At 49.5% G+C, this 12,542-nt stretch overlaps 1 pseudogene across 1 annotated transcript in view; it reads right to left on the reverse strand.

The window, feature by feature from the left end:
- LOC146866943 (lysine-specific demethylase 5B-like) overlaps positions 1–12,542 on the reverse strand; it is a 429,067-nt pseudogene that overhangs the window by 176,088 nt on the left and 240,437 nt on the right. Inside the window, exon 8 of the transcript XR_014966723.1 lies at positions 1,952–2,437. The product of XR_014966723.1 is annotated as a lysine-specific demethylase 5B-like (transcript). The remainder of the gene's footprint in view (positions 1–1,951; positions 2,438–12,542) is intronic.

Genomic DNA, 12,542 nt, shown 5'->3' on the forward strand with positions numbered 1-12,542 from the left:
GCCTATTCAAGTCTATGTATTGCATTTACAAAGTATTGCATTTCTCTACATCCATACTGTAAATCAAACCAAAGTGCATATACAATTATCATTCAAACTGTATTTCAATTGCATTACTACTGTAAAGTATGTATTGCTTACCTGTGCCAGGCTTGCTTGGTTCTAGAAAATAAAATAACTAAAAGAATATTTTTATACAAAAACAATTGGTCTGAAGTTCAGTCTGAATGTGTGAAATTCATTTGCAGACTAGGTGTGTACAACAAATGCTTAACACTGTCCTCTGATACTGCCTTACTGCTCGAGCACACTCCCACAAATAGAGAGTGAGGTGCTATCTAACTTTACCTCTGCCTACCTTTGGGGTTCCACAGGACTCTGTGCACACTATACCTCACTTTGGTATAGTATATACAGAGCCAGCTTCCTACAGCGGCGCGATGTCTCTCTCAGATCACTTGTTTTTAGATGCTCTGGGTGCTACAGGCTCTAAGAACCACATCAACTGCCCTTGCTGGTATTCTACCATTGAGTACTTTTGGTCACACAAGTGATTCACAAGCTCCGGGTTGGTCTCCAAGTTTTTGTCTGCCTTGTTCATGTACTCATGTCATTCTGGACCAAAGGCCAGGTACATAGTCCACTTTGTCTTGCTTGGGATGTTTGAGGGGTCTCTCTCAAGCTTCTTTCACCCAACACAAGGGACCTCCGGCGGGTTGTCCAAAGAGTAGCTGACCTCAAAGTTGTCTTCTTGATGGTCAGGTGAGAGGAATAAATTACAGACTGAGTGTTGGTAGATATGGGGGTATTTTGAGTGGCAATTCAGACAAAAATAGAACACAGTATGTTCCATCAACATCTCATTTTTGGGCAGAACAGAATGTTCGGAAAGAGACCCAATTCGATGTTGCCCAGAGGCCGCTAAGGCAAAGCTAAATTCGACACAAGGGATTGTTTCAGAGCTCAAGATGGAAGAAAATCTACATGATCGAGAAAATATTGTCGTTTAGATGAACTAACGATGAACCAAAGGGAACCCAAGATTATCTCGAACCGGAGCACGAGAGAATACATCCGAACCCGTTGGGTGAAAAAACAATTTAACAAGGGAGTCGATGTACATGCGTAGTCTCACCGAGAGGCGGAGTCGAACATCCTCGTGACTCAAAATCATTCTCCGAAGAATAACTTGGAATCATCCGAGCCCAAAACTAGAGTGCAGACTTACACACAGCATGTGTATCTACAGCCACACATGCCTCAAACAGAATATGCTGCACGTCTCTAAAGACGTCAAGCGGTTTTAAAAGAGGGAAAAACACCTAAATAGTTCACGCTCAGTGCTCAAGAATCCAGTCAGCAGCAGCTGAAAAGACGGCAAAAAATGTATTAAAATGAACTGGCTTATCTGCCATCTAAAGGGCATGATAGGAAACTGGTGGTATGCTTTTCCTTATCAATGCAGCAGTAGTTTTCCAAGCCTTTCAGGCGTTAGCCTATTGCTATCTTGTAGCACATTTCTTTTTTTTTTAAACCACTTTCTAGTGGCTGTTATTTCTAGTGACTATTTTTCTGCATTTAAAATTGTTTTCTTTTTTTTAAAGTAATTGGCCAATATAGCCTTTTACATGCAGTTTTAAATTTTAAAATAAAAGCTAATGATACATTTGTATAACTTTTTTACCATGTGGGGGCCATACTATTCTGTTCATTTAACTAATGATGAAGATCCCATGGAGGAGAACTTTGGGTTTCGAAGTAGAATGCCATCTGCCAAAAGCCCTTTAACGACTTGCCTGGTGTAGTAAGTTATATACAAATGCAATAGAACATGCAAGTGGGCTTTAGTGCACACTTAGATCCGATTACTGCTACTTACCATAGGAGCTATAGCAACTAAAGAAACTGGACAGGTGACACTGATTAAAATGCAAACAAGGACTGTTCTTACCTTGTTCGTCTCTGGGAGCTGCCCAGCTGTAGCTTGCCATCTGTTGTACAACTGTCCTGTGCCACATCTGTCCAGTGACAGTGCAATGTTCCCTGAAGTCAGCATGTGTTGTGCTCTGTGCTGCCAGTTCACAGTGCGCTCGATCATGAAGCGCAGAGCATCCCCCTCAGGGAGTCGCACACGGATGCGCTGCAGGGAAGCGAGCAAAGGCAGAATCTTTTCTAAAGGTGGCTTCTGCGATCTATGACACTGAGGACACAGCCATACTCTCTGTCCCTGGTGCATACTGGGCAAGGTAACACAATGCGTGTGGAATGAGCCCCTGCAGAGTTCACATTGTATCATAGGAGAAGCTGGAGCTTCTTGACAAATGCACACTCGCCAATCCAAGTCCTCCTCACTGGACAGCAACTTCTGTTCATTTAGTGTTCCTAGAGCATGTAAGGCTTCCATCTCCCTGAGACGAGCTTCTCCCAAGGTGGCCATCTGAGAATTAGAAAAAACAATGCATTAAATAGTAAACTTGCACATACAACATGTAAATCCGCTATAGAAAATGTAAATCAAATGCAAAAAGTATAAAGTGTCTACTTGTCTGCTTCCTATGAGGGCACCACAAGTCGAAGTCTCTGCAATTAGACAACACAATAAAGATCCCTCTAGCACAAACTGAGGAGCATGCACGCAGCACACATACGCATTCTAGTGTCAACTCACTAGGGCAATGCAACAAAATTGGAACTTTGCACCGTGAAGCATAAACAGTAGCCACCCACTTTGGTGTCTTCTCATGAAATTCAATTGCTTAAAGACGCAAATATCTATTTTGCAAGTGTGTGTGGAATCAGTTTTATCTCAGACTCTACTATGCAGGCGTTTCTTCGCGTCATTAGGCAGGATTTAGTGGACGGTAGCCTCTGTGACTGCTGTAGTTTAAAACTGTTCTAGGACCAAACGAACAAGCTACTTACCTTCGGTAACGCTTTTTCTGGTGGATACAGTATCTGCCTGTTGTGAGAAAGTGGCATCTTTCTTGCATGGTGTGCCCCCACTTTTTGCTGAATTGCTGAATGTACTTTGACAGAGTGTGCCCTGGACTCCTGCCAATCAGGTGCCCAGGGCCTATGTTCCTTCCCTAAAACGGCAAACACTGGCCACATGTCAGCCCCTGGTAAATGGTACCGTAGGTACCCCGGGCCTTGCGACCAGGGAAGGCCTCTAAGGGCTGCAGCACTTATTGTGCCACCCTTAGAGGCCCTGTACTCTAACACAAACACACTGCCCTTGCAGGCTGAGTGTCTGGGTACAAGACAAAACAGCGATTCGACATGGCACACATCCCTGTGCGCTATGCCCACAACCTACACTGCCCTGGCATACATCAGCCAACCCTCTAGCTAGGTGCCCTATGCCAGTGGTGTGGGCACAGGAGCATGAGCCCTGTGCCACTACAGTACCCAGTTCCATTCCTGGGCACTGTAAGTGCAGTGCTGCCATTTAAGAGTATACAGTGCTGAGAGCTCGTCAAACACGAACTCCACAGCACCATGATGGCAACACTGGAGACTGAGAAGTTTTGTATCAAACTTCTCAGCACATTAAACCCGCACTGATGCCAGTGTGGGATTTAAAGCGTTACAACAAACAAATGATGGACGGAATGCTGACAATGCAGACATTCTCCCCCAGTCAAGAGATCTGGGTTAAATCCATTGTTCTTTTGCCCACTACGCCACCCCAGTTTAGACATGGCCATATGCAAATCAGTCTTGACCCTGTGCCTCATGGGAACAGTCCAGCCCGAACTGCCAAGCCATGTCTTCCCTGGGCTGGAATCAAGCATCCTAGGACCGGTTTCTGGCTATCAGCCGCCATCAGCCAGGATAGCTTGACTCCAGTGGCGTAGTGAGCACGGGTCCCACGTCTGGGAATACCCATCCCACTTAGGGCGAAAAGCGTTACAACAAACAAATGATGGACGGAATGCTGACAATGCAGACATTCTCCCCCAGTCAAGAGATCTGGGTTAAATCCATCGTTCTTTTGCCCACTACGCCACCCCAGTTTAGACATGGCCATATGCAAATCAGTCTTGACCCTGTGCCTCATGGGAACAGTCCAGCCCGAACTGCCAAGCCATGTCTTCCCTGGACTGGAATCAAGCATCCTAGGACCGGTTTCTGGCTATCAGCCGTCATCAGCCAGGATAGCTTGACTCCAGTGGCGTAGTGAGCACGGGTCCCACGTCTGGGAATACCCATCCCACTTAGGGCGAAAAGCGTTACAACAAACAAATGGACGGAATGCTGACAATGCAGACATTCTCCCCCAGTCAAGAGATCTGGGTTAAATCCATTGTTCTTTTGCCCACTACGCCACCCCAGTTTAGACATGGCCATATGCAAATCAGTCTTGACCCTGTGCCTCATGGGAACAGTCCAGCCCGAACTGCCAAGCCATGTCTTCCCTGGACTGGAATCAAGCATCCTAGGACCGGTTTCTGGCTATCAGCCGTCATCAGCCAGGATAGCTTGACTCCAGTGGCGTAGTGAGCACGGGTCCCACGTCTGGGAATACCCATCCCACTTAGGGCGAAAAGCGTTACAACAAACAAATGATGGACGGAATGCTGACAATGCAGACATTCTGGGATTTAATGCACAAAGCACTACAGAGGGCATCTTAGAGATGCCCCCTGAAACCTAACCTGCAATCCACCTCTTGTCTGAGAGGCTGCCTAGGCTGCCACACAGCAGACATGTTGCTGGACCCCTGGGTGGAGAGCTCCCGCTCTTCTGGGCCTGCAACAATGCACATCCTGGGCGAGGTGCTAGGTCTCCTCCCCCAGGATGGGCAAGGGGGAAGCTTCAAAGGCATGCCGCCTTTATAAGCTTCTCCAGGCCACTTGCTTTACTCAGTAACTGGCCCCCACCGGTTCTGACCCCCACTCTGGCAGGAAGACTGGCCGGAAACCCCAAGTAAGCACAGGGGATGTGCCAGCCTCTGCCAACCCCACCCCTCAGGTGGGGGAGGCGAGGTGAAGCACATCTCCGGGCTCTCTCCATCTTGAAGATGGGAAGCCCTGCCCAATCAGGACTAGGCTACTGCCCCCCTCCCACAGGATAGGGGGTGTACCCACCCCAGGGCAGGGACCCATTGGTCACTGCCCTTTACCTACCTGTAACGCCTCTAAATCTAGTATTTAGCGGCACCCTGAACCTTTCTTCCTTAGATTCCATATTCCGAAAAAGCAAAGAAGAACAAGAAGAAAGAAGACCTGCGGTGCAGATGCTAAGAAGAGGAAGACACCAACTTTGGCCCCAGCCCTACTGGCCTGTCAACCCTCGAACCTGCTCCCGCTAAATCCCAGCCTGTGCCGGAGAGGACAAAGACCCCGAGGACATCCCCCCAGCGACTGTGATGCTCCTGACGACGCCTGCAACCTCAGAACCAGGGACCCCACCCAACCACCATCAACAGAGGGTAAGATTTCCTGACATCAAATGGCACCCCTGCACCCAGCGCCCTGCGGCCCCCTGTGCCCGACTCCTGGGTACCTACCTATCCTCCAACTACCAAACTTACCTCTTGAAGCGGTGGTGGCACCCGAAGAATCTTTGTCCCCGAGCTTGCAGCCTTTGTTCGTCCTTGAGCTTTCTCATTGAAATCCATTGAGCGCCCAAAGGCTCAAAAGCACCCTGCACCCAGCCGCCCGAGTGGCCCTGGCAGTGCAACTTCTACTCCTACCTACTTCCCCATTTGCCCTGAGCAAGTGACCAGGAGCCCAGCTCCCACAGCCGCGTGGCCTGCTCGTCAGCAGCCACCAACCAAGGCCCCCCCTGCCTCCCATAGGATACCATTGGGCCTAACTCACTCTGCACCCAGCCGCCCCAGTGCCGCTGAGGGTGTAACAACTGTACCAACCTGACCCTGGGAGACCCCCGAGTCTGTGCCCAGAACCTCAACTCTGCCAGTCGAGTACTTACCCATAAGCCGATAACTCACTTTTCTTCAATAGGGTAACATTGACTAGTTTCTTCTGAAATTTCTTCTGTGTGTGGAGTTTCTAAAACTTAAAAACTTCACCTAAAATCAAATGAGTAACAAATACGGAAATACTCACCTGCTATTAGGAGAGATCCCAGTGCTGGATCTTGGTGCCCAGCACTGACCATGAAAAGTACTCACAATCGTACTTACCACTAACCCAATTTTCTTCCATAGGAAATCATTGACTGTTTTTCTGTGAAATTTCTTCTAAGTGTGAATTTTTGCAAACTACAAATATTCTTTAAAAATACCAACTGTGAAAACGTAATTACTTACCTGTTTTAGATAGAGGTCCCAGTACTCAGCCGAGGAGCCCAGCCCTGAATTACAAAAGTAACGAGAACATACTTTACCCGTAACTTGAATTTTCTTCCATAGGGAACCATTGACTGTTTTTCTATGAAATTTCTTCTAAGTGTCGATTTTGCAAACTTATAAATATTCCTTAAAAATCGCCTGTGTAACTTAAACGCAGTTTCTCAACTGCTTACAGGTGATACACTAGTGCTGGATCTAGGATCCAAAACTGACCTAGAAAAAGTAACCATAACCCCACTTACCTGCTAAGTGAATATCCTTCCATAGGATAACATTGGTAATTTGATTAGCAAAAGTTTTTAAGTGTCAACTATTAAAATAGCATAATATTGCTTAAAAATTACAACAGTAACTAAAACGAATTTACTCACTTGTTTCCAAGAACTGTCCCAGGACTGAATCTAGGATCCAGTCCTGGAGTTAGAAAAGTAATCCTGAAAGTAATCAATTGCAAATAACTTAAAATTCACATTGAGCTCAATGTATTATTGTGTTTGAAATTGTGTTGCCTATTGCAACCAAACTAACTATAATCTGCAAAATTCAATTGCCTATTGCAAAGAATTTAACTAAAGCATCTCATTCTGAGAAAGTATATTTTGATACCTATTGTTGGTTCTAAAATAAAAACAACCATTTCTTTTTCATATAAACCATTGGCCTAGAGTTCAGTTATTGAGTGTGTGAGACCATTTGCTGGCTGAGTGTGTACAACAAATGCTTTACACTGTCCTCTGATACTGCCTTACTGCTCGACCAAGCTACCACTTTAGAGAGTAAGGTTATATCTAACTTTAACCTCTGCCAAACCTCTGGAGACTGTGGACTCTGTACACACTGTACCTATTTGGGAACAGTATATACAGAGCCACTTTCTCACAGAGCCCGCATATGCCATCTGGCATGTTGCACCAGTAGGATGCAGGAGGCCATCAGGCCCAGGAGCCGGAGGGTCATCCTGACTGAAACCCGGGATAGAGGCTGAAAGATCGGAATAAGAGCCTGAATATCCCGGACTCGTTGTTCGGGAGGATAAACCCGAAACTGCGTCGAATCCAGAACTGCTCCGATGAAGGGGAGCTCCTGAGAGGGTCTCAGGTGTGACTTTGGCACGTTGATGGAGAACCCCAGCAAATGCAGGAGGTCGGCCGTAGTCTGGAGGTGGGAGACGACTGTCTGGGGCGAACCGGCCTTCAACAACCAGTCGTCGAGGTAGGGGAAGACTGACACCCCTGACCTGCGCAGATGAGCTGCGACCACCGCCATCACTTTGGTGAACACCCGAGGGGTGCTGGTAAGGCCGAAGGGGAGCACAGCAAATTGAAAATGCTCGTGGCCTACCGTGAACCGCAGGTAACGCCGGTGGGCTGGCAGGACGGGTATGTGAAAATATGCATCCTGCAAGTCCAACGCTATCATCCAGTCTCCAGGGTCGAGGGCAGCCAAGACCTGAGCCAGAGGCAATATCTTGAACTTCTCCTTCCAGAGGAAGCGATTGACGTTCCTGAGGTCCAAGATGGGGCGCAGGCCCCCTTTGTCCTTCTTGGGGACCAGAAAGTAGTGGGAACAACAACGTCGCCAAGGCTGGAGAGTCGCCAAGTGTTCCCCTGACATGCGGTGGGACTGAGGTGGCATGGCTGGAGGGGTGGACTGAAAGGGAAGGGAGTAACCCTTGCAGACGATCTGCAACACTGTAAGAAAGTGGGTTTCTGTTGCAGTAACCCCCCCCCCCCTTTTTTGCCTAATAGCTGATGCACTTTTCCTTGTTGTGCCATGGGCTCCTGCCTATCAGGTGCCCAGGGCCTGTGTTCCTTCCCTAAACAACTGTCTAACAGCCAAAACCCAAATTGGCAAACCCTGGCCACATGTCAGCCCCTGGTAAATGGTACCCTAGGTACCCAGGGCCTTGTGACCAGGGAAGGCCTCTAAGGGCTGCAGCACTCATTGTCCCACCCTTAGAGGCCCTGTACCCTAACACACACACACTGCTCTTGCAGGCTGGGTGTCTGGATACAAGACAAAACAGAGAGTCGACATAGCACACATCCCTGTGTGCCATGCCCACAACCTACACTGCCCTGGCATACATCAGCCACCCCTCTAGCTGGGTGCCCTATGCCAGTGGTGTGGGCACAGAGGCAGGAGCCCTGTGCCCCTACAGTACCCAGGTCCATTCCTGGGTCCTGTAAGTGCAGTGCTGCCAGCTAAGAGTATATGGTGCTGGGAGCTTGTCAAACACGAACTCCACAGCACCATAATGGCAGCTCTGAAGACTGAGAAGTTTGGTATCAAACTGCTCAGCACATTAAATCCACACTGATGCCAGTGTGTGATTTAATGTACAAAACACCACAGAGGGCATCTTAGAGAGGCCCCCTGAAACCTAAACCTACAATCCACGTCTGTTCTGAGGCTGCCTAGGCTGCCACACAGCAGACATGTTTCTGGACCCCTGGGTAGGAGTGCCCCTGCTCTCCTAGGTCTGCAACAATGAACATCCTGGGCAAGGTGCTAAATCTCCTCCCCCAGGATAGGCAGGGGGAAGCTTCAAAGGCATGCCGCCTCTGTGAGCTTCCCCAGGCCACTGCAACCCCCCACTCTGGCAGGAAGCTTGGCCGGGAACCCCAAATAAGGACAGGGGATGTGCCAGCCTGCCAACCCCACCCCTCAGGTGGGGGAGGCGAGGTGAAGCACATCTCCGGGCTCTCTCCATCTTGAAGATGGGAAGCCCTGCCCAATCAGGACTAGGCTACGGCCCCCCTCCCACAGGATAGGGGGTGTACCCACCCCAGAGCAGGGACCCATTGGTCCCTGCCCTTCACCTACCTGTAACGCCCCTAAATCTAGTATTTAGGGGCACCCTGAACCTTCCTTCCCCAGATTCCAGATTCCAAACTACAAAGAAGAGCAAGAAGAAAGAAGACCTGCCCTGCAGCTGCTAAAAAGAGGAAGACACCAACTGCTTTAGCCCCAGCCCTACCGGCCTGTCGACCCTCGAACCTGCTCCTGCTCCAACCCGGCACCTCTTGTGGCCAGCAACCTCACAAACCCCGGAGGACCTGGCTACCTCTTGGCTCTAAGCCCCTGGGACTCCCATGAGTAGAGGCTCTACCCAAAACCTATCTCTAATCCCTGGCAGCAGGCCGGCACCGCGAACCCAGCACACTCTGCACCAGCCAAGCCTGGCCAGTGCCGGAGTGAACAAAGACCCTGAGGACGACCCCACGGCGACTGTGACCCCGAGTCCGGCACCCAAGGACCTCCCTCGACACTCCTGAAGTAGCCTGCAGTCTCAGAACAAGGTGCCCCCCCAACCGCGATCAACAGAGGGTAAGATTTCCCGACACCAAAAGGCACCCCTGCACGCGGCGCCTCACGGCCCGTGTGCCCAATCCCGGGGTACCTACCTATCCTCCAACTACCCAACTTACCTCTCGAAGTGGTGGTGGCACCTGAAGAGTCCTCGTCCCCGAGCTTGCAGTCTTTTTCTAAACCGGAGATTTCCCATTGAAATCAATTGAGCGCCCGAAGGCTCAAAAGCACTCTTCACCCAGAGTGGCCCTGGCAGTGAAAACTCTACACCTACCTACTTCCCCACTTGCCCTGAGTAAGTGACCAGGAGCCCAGCTCCCACAGCCGCGTGGCTTGCCCGTCAGCAGCCACCAACCAAGGCCCCCCTATCCCTCATAGGATAACATTGGGCCTAACTCTCTCTGCACCCGGCCGCCCTAGAGCCGCTGAGGGTGAACCAACTGTACCTACCTGACCCTGGGGGACCCCTGAGTCTATGCCCAGAACCTCAACTCTGCCAGTCGAGTACTTACCCTTAAACCGCAAACTCTATTTAACTCATAGGGTAACATTGACTGGCTTTTCCTGAAATTTCTTCTAAGTGTGGACTTTTCAAATCTTAAAAAATTCACCAAAAATCAGCCGAGTAACGAAAACACTCACCTGCTCTTAGGTGAGCTCCCAGAGCTGGATCTTGGTGCCCAGCACTGACTCTGAAAAAGACTTCCAACTGTACTTAGCCTTAACTCAATTTTCTTCCGTAGGAAACCATTGACTGTTTTTCTGTGAAATTTCTTCTAAGTGTCGATTTCTGCAATCTTTAAATATTCCTCAAAAATCGTATAATATCTGAAAACGTAATTACTTACCCGTTTTGGATAAAGGTCCCAGTACTGAGTCTAGGCACCCAGTACTGGAATACAAAAGTAACAAGAACATACTGTACCTGTAACCTGAGTTTTCTTCCATAGGGAATCATTGACGGTTTTCTTTGAAATATTTTCTAAGTGTCAACTTTTAAAATCGCTAAATATTGTTTAAAAATCATTACAGTAATTAAGTCGACTTTCATCACTTGATTCGGAGTACTGACCCAGGACTGAACCTAGGATCCAGTCCTGGAATTCCAAAAGTAATCCTTAAAGTAATCTGTGTCAAATAACATGAAACTTCCATTGAACTCAATGTATTATTGTGTTTAAAATAGTGTTGCCTATTGCAACCGCTTGTAACTGTTTACAAAAGTCAATTACATCTTGCAAAAGTATTTATATAAAGCATCTCATTCTGAGAAAGTATATTTTAATTCCAATTGTTAGTTCTAAAATAAAACAAGCATATATTTTGTATATATAAACCATTGGCCTAGAGTTCAGTTATTGAGTGTGTGAGACCATTTGCTGACTGAGTGTGTACAACAAATGCTTTACACTGTCCTCTGATACTGCCTTACTGCTCGACCAAGCTACCACTTTAGAGAGTAAGGTTATATCTAACTTTAGCCTCTGTCAAACCCTTGGGGACTGTGGACTCTGTACACCCTGTACCTATTTGGGAACAGCATATACAGAGACACTTTCTCACAAACACCCACTTGTCCGATGGCGGATCCTGACACTCACTGACATGGGGTACTCCACAAAGCTCGGATTAGGAAGGTTTGGAGGTAGAAGCAGCGGGGGCGGAGGTGGACTGGCACCCACGCTGATTTCCAGACTCACCTCTGCAGAAGCGGTGTCCGCGGCCGCGCTGCGACTGGTCTGCACAGGCTTGCTGAAGGAACGCGCCTGGGCGCCCCTGCCACGAAAGGAACGAAAACCAGGAGTGGCTGGGCTTTTCGTAGAAAGACCTAAGGACTTGGCCATAGCCTACGAGTCCTTAAAACGCTCCAGCGCACTGTCGGGCTTATCGCCAAACAGGCAGATGCCATCAAAGGGCATGTCCATGAGTGAGCTTTGTACATCTGGCGAGAACCCGGTAGATCTCAACCAGGCGTGGCGACGAAGCGCCACAGTCATATCAACGGCTCTACCCAATGAGTCCGTGGTGTCCAAACCACACCGAATGGTGATCCTAGCCGCATCCTTACCCTCGGCAACAGCTTGAGACAGCACAGCTTGGGCCTCTTCAGGACACTGAAGCAACACCTGTGCAACGGCATCCCACACCGCGTGAGAATAGCGGCCCAAGAGGCATGCGGCGTTCATTGACTGCAGCCCTAAGCTGGCCGAAGGGAACAACCGCTTGCCGAACTGCTCCAGCTTCTTAAGAGTCCTTATCCGGCGGAGCCGTGGGAAAGGCGCTCTGGGACGTCGAAGCTTGGATGACCAAGCTCTCGGTCGTAGGATGAGTGGCCAGAAAGTCAGGGTCCCCCGGCGCCGGGCGATGACGCCTGGCAACATGCTTATCCACTGGGGGCCCTGTTGCTGGCCGTGACCAGGTGCCCAGCAAGACGTCAGTGAGGATGCCGTTAAATGGCAGCAGGGGCTCCGACGAAATGGACGCCGTCTAGAGCACCTCAGTGAGGAAATTCGTTTTCAGGGCCACCATAGGTAGATCAAGGTGGAGGACCTCAGCGGCCTGACGAAGCACCATCGTGTACGAGGCGTCCTCCATGGTAGGCGGAGGAGAGGCAAACCCCGGGTCAGAGGAGAGATCGAGGCCGCCGGTCTCCTCTAACTAGTCCGCCCAGTCCTGCATGGAGTCATACTGACGAGCAAGCAGGTCCTCGGACCCCTCCCAGTCATCCTCCGCCGCAGGAGGAGGGACACACTGTGGCGGCAGGGACTGGGGAAGGAACAAACGGCGCCGGACAGGCCGAACCGGCGCCGTGTCCCAGTGTGGATCCCAAGTAGGGACAAAAGTGTCCGAGAACCTGGGCAGGGGCGGGACAAATGGTACCTGTGAGAAAGTGGCTCTGTATATACTGTTC

The sequence above is a fragment of the Triturus cristatus genome, chromosome 1_2 (genome assembly GCF_964204655.1).
Source record: "Triturus cristatus chromosome 1_2, aTriCri1.1, whole genome shotgun sequence".
Classification (NCBI taxonomy): domain Eukaryota; kingdom Metazoa; phylum Chordata; class Amphibia; order Caudata; family Salamandridae; genus Triturus; species Triturus cristatus.